Here is a 4,492-nt window from a genome sequence, read left to right on the forward strand (position 1 = left end):
GGCAGAATTTCAGAGATAATTTTAATTTCTTTGAAAGTACGAGTGGTGGGGGAGGCCTTTTAGATCTGTTTGGAGACTTTAGTCCTGGATGGATGCACTGAGGTATATAGGGATGGAAGCCATAGTGATGTGTAACCAAATATAAGGTTGTGGTAAAACATTACAACATTTTAAAGGTTCCATAAATGTACAGTGACCTATTCAGAAGCCACAGTGGTGAATGATGAATATGTCAAATCAAAAGTTTTATTTCATTTTCAGTCATGTAAAATTATCATAAATTGTAAAGAAACATGTGGATGCAGTGGGGTGCAAATACCTCTGTAGAATTAATTAAGCGAGAAATGGCAGTGGAAACGCTTAATGCAAAAATATTGATATAATAACCATCATATTAAAGTAAACTTGGAGTCACACGATGATATGTGGTGTGGTCCTCCCACTACGACTCGGGAAACCATGCAGTTTATTAAGCTACAGATGAAATAAGTTATGCTGAACTTCACAGGGTGGTGAAAGTTCACAGTGATGAGCTTGATGCTCCTTTCCAATAAATATCGAGGGTCTTTTTGTCCATAATAATGTCATCATGTAGGCAGCCTATCCAGAGTGGGTACGTTCGCTATATAATGCCCCCAAAACATCTGACAAAACCATCGGTAGAGTTGAAAATGTGATGGAAACCCATTTAACATAACTTTTTAAACCGGTACATGGGAATTTAACTGCAAAAATATATTAGTATTTTCTAAAATATATATTTGTATGTGCATTACGTCATCACGCACAGCCATTTATCTTCAACACGTCAATTTGATGGAAACATCTCTGCTGTTAAAATGCACATGTTTTTATGAAGATTTTACAATATTCACATGAAAATCTGACGCTAGTCAAATGGAAACAGATTTTCATGCGAATATTCAAAAATCTGCATAAAAACAATATCCTCACCTACAAACAATATCCCAATAGAATTGAATAGTAAATTACGTATTGAGTCATTTTGGAAATAAGAACATAATATGTTTAAGCGACTCCAAAATGACACAATACATTATTTACCATTCAATTCTATTGGGCACAACATCATCTGAAACACAACCGAAACACACTGCAAATGCATCCAACAAGAGTCCCAAGCTTGATGTAGTCATAGCCTGCTAGGAATATGGGACCAAATACTAAATTTTTGACAAAGTGTAATACACTACAAGTGAATTTGTCCAAATACTTATGACACCTACATATGGAGGGCCCAGATAAATACAGTATATTTATTTCTAAACAGTAAAACAGACATTAATGAAAATAGCCTCAAATAAAAGGTGACATTCTGTACTGTCGCCTCATATAAAACATTTAATGTCAAATCTAAAATGCTGGAGTATAGAGCCAAATTCATAGTTGAATAAATTCAAAAACCAAGGGTGGGTCAAAATTATTCAATAAAACAAATTTGGCCATGAATAAGTTTCAGTAGATTAGGAACTGCTTCCTATAAAAGCTATGTGGAGTATAATGTAGCTGGACATTGTAAAGTCTGCTTCCTATAAAGCTATGTGGTGTATAATGTAGCTGGACATTATAAAGTCTGCTTCCTATAAAGCTATGTGGAGTATAATGTAGCTGGACATTGTAAAGTCTGCTTCCTATAAAGCTATGTGGAGTATAATGTAGCTGGACATTGTAAAGTCTGCTTCCTATAAAGCTATGTGGAGTATAATGTAGCTGGACATTGTAAAGTCTGCTTCCTATAAAGCTATGTGTAGTATAATGTAGCTGGACATTGTCAAGTCTGCTTCCTATAAAGCTATGTGGTGTATAATGTAGCTGGACATTGTAAAGTCTGCTTCCTATAAAGCTATGTGGAGTATAATGTAGCTGGACATTGTAAAGTCATACACACAATTATATTACTTCTTATTGACATTCAACCTGGGAATGAAAATTTAAGAAATTAATGTACAAACATGTCTAAAACAAATCCTGCAACAAAGGACCAGGTGCGAATGTTCTGGGGGGTCTAAGTCTACCCCTAACCAGTTTGAATACAATGTTTGATTTCACCCCCAGACCCCAAAACACACCCCATTCAAAACAGTTTCAACAGCCCCCCACCCGATGCAACTCAATATTAAAGAAGGCATACAGTCAGTGTACAGCCCAATGCACTACCCCCAGGATCACAACAAGCCCCTCACACCTGGGACAACACACACAATGTGAATGGAAATATATTATTATATTTTCTATATATTACAATCACAAGAAAGGGTGTTGGTTATTTTAGTTTTACAAGTAACATTTCTTGGACATGTCCTTACTTTAAAAATAAGCATGTTTGGTCTTGTTTGAATCAGCCCAATTCTCTGGTTATAAATACAAATAACCATGATTGGCAGAATGTTTAATTCACATCTCTGGCTATTAATAGATTGTGGAACTATGAAAAATAGGGAATAATGTTCCCAACACACCCACCTCACAGTTCCTACACAGACTCTGAGGCACCATGCAGGTCTGACACCAGAGGAGGCTGGTGGGAGGAGCTATAGGAGGACGGGCTCATTGTAATGGCTGGAATGGAATCAATGGAAGGTATCAAACACAAACATACGGAACCACATGTTTGACTGAGTTCCATTTATTCCATTCCAGACATCACAATGAGCCTGTCCTGCTATAGCTCCTCCCACCAGACTCCACTGCCTGACAACCATTCTATTGTCTTGAGGACTTTACAACCATTTGGTCTGATCAAAGAGCAGGACTCCCTTTCAAATAGATACATCCTCTCAGCCTTGATGACTAAACTAATCAAAGACTAACACACACACCACAGTAATCAGATCATGGTGACTCCACAGTAATAACATTTATAACTCATAAGTCACCAGGTGTGATTTACCTTTTGACAGATGAAACCCTACATCAACTACTGATTACTCTTATGGGAGGAAGTGAGCATTTCACATCTTAAGATTTAATACAAGGATACTTCCTTTATGTGTTGTACTTAGTCAATTGAAAATGTGCTTAAAGTTTTGAAAAAACAGCCTTTTGATGATCTGTTTTGAGTTTTGTATTAAGAGTTGTGAAATTTTACAACATACTTGTGAAAATAGTACAAAAGTGATTATAAAATCTATAATACATGGATACTTCCTTAAATGTACTTATTTTGTGTTATGCAATTATGTTACAGAAACAGAATAAGTCTAATGAGAGAATAAATAAGTCAAGTCCAACCATTACCTCTCTCCTCTTTCACATCCCTCTATCATCACCCCATGGGTGTGTCCCAATAATCTCTCCTTCCTCCTGAAGTGTATCATTCCTTCACTACTCCTCTCAAATGTAAAAGCATTGGATTGGTGTTGGCATGGGGTAGAGGGAGTTTACATATACCAGTCATTTCCTTTTAAATCCATGAAGGGAAGTGGACAAGTTCAAACTTAGAAAGGAGATAATAGTTCCACACCCCATGTGTCCTGATAACTACAGGAATGAAACCATATTGAGGTTGTCTGCTTTCTATACAGTTTGATGAGAGAGAGAGAGAGGCAGAGAGAGAGGCAGAGAGAGAGAGAGAGAGAGAGAGAGAGAGAGAGAGAGAGAGAGAGAGAGAGAGAGAGAGAGAGGACATCAGGTAAAGTTCTGGAGATGAGGGAATATGTGTGCAGAAAGAAACCCTCAAGTTAGGTTAACCACAGTTAGGCCCAGTATGGACTATCAATACAAGTGACCATTTAGAATGTGACCCAGTTCAATGGGTCTTAACAGAACTGGGGGATGTCAGCCATGAAGTTGTCTAAACACAACTGGAATATAATTTGTTTGTGATTCATTGTTAATGGATTTTCAATTAGGAACACAGGGGGAAAACCTAACACAACAACACACATAACACACAACCAATAAAAACAAAGGGGGAGGAAACCACTAAAGTCATTACCATATTGTCATTTTCTAATGACAGGGAGAAAACATGTAAAATCTAGAAGACTACTTTAGATCTGGTCAGAAGAAGCCTAGTGCACTACGTAGGGAACAGGGTGTCATTTGGGCCAGAGTCAGTAACTCCCCTGGGTATGAATTATCTCTCTATCTTATCTGTCTTCTATATTATGTTCTCCTCTCCTCCTCTCTTCTCTCCTCTATTCACTCTATTCTATCATCCACACCACATGCCAGCTTCAACACAATCCATTTACAAGTTAAAGACACACCTTGGAATAAATAGCAAAGGAAAACTACTACTAGATGTATTTTTTATTTCCCATCACCATTAATCATATTTAATAACTGAACAGTAGCAGACCTAACTTCATCTGTTCCTGACTCTGGGTAGTGGATTAAAAAGACCATCAATCTCCAATGATATTAAAGTACAATTCTGAACATTACTGATATACTGAGTGACAAGTCAAGATAGCTGATGTTTTTATTGTTTGGTTAATAGCAACACCTGCTGGACAGGTTTAATGTT

Source organism: Coregonus lavaretus, assembly GCF_964263955.1.
Source record: "Coregonus lavaretus genome assembly, contig: HAP1_SCAFFOLD_331, whole genome shotgun sequence".
Taxonomy (NCBI): Eukaryota; Metazoa; Chordata; class Actinopteri; order Salmoniformes; family Salmonidae; genus Coregonus; species Coregonus lavaretus.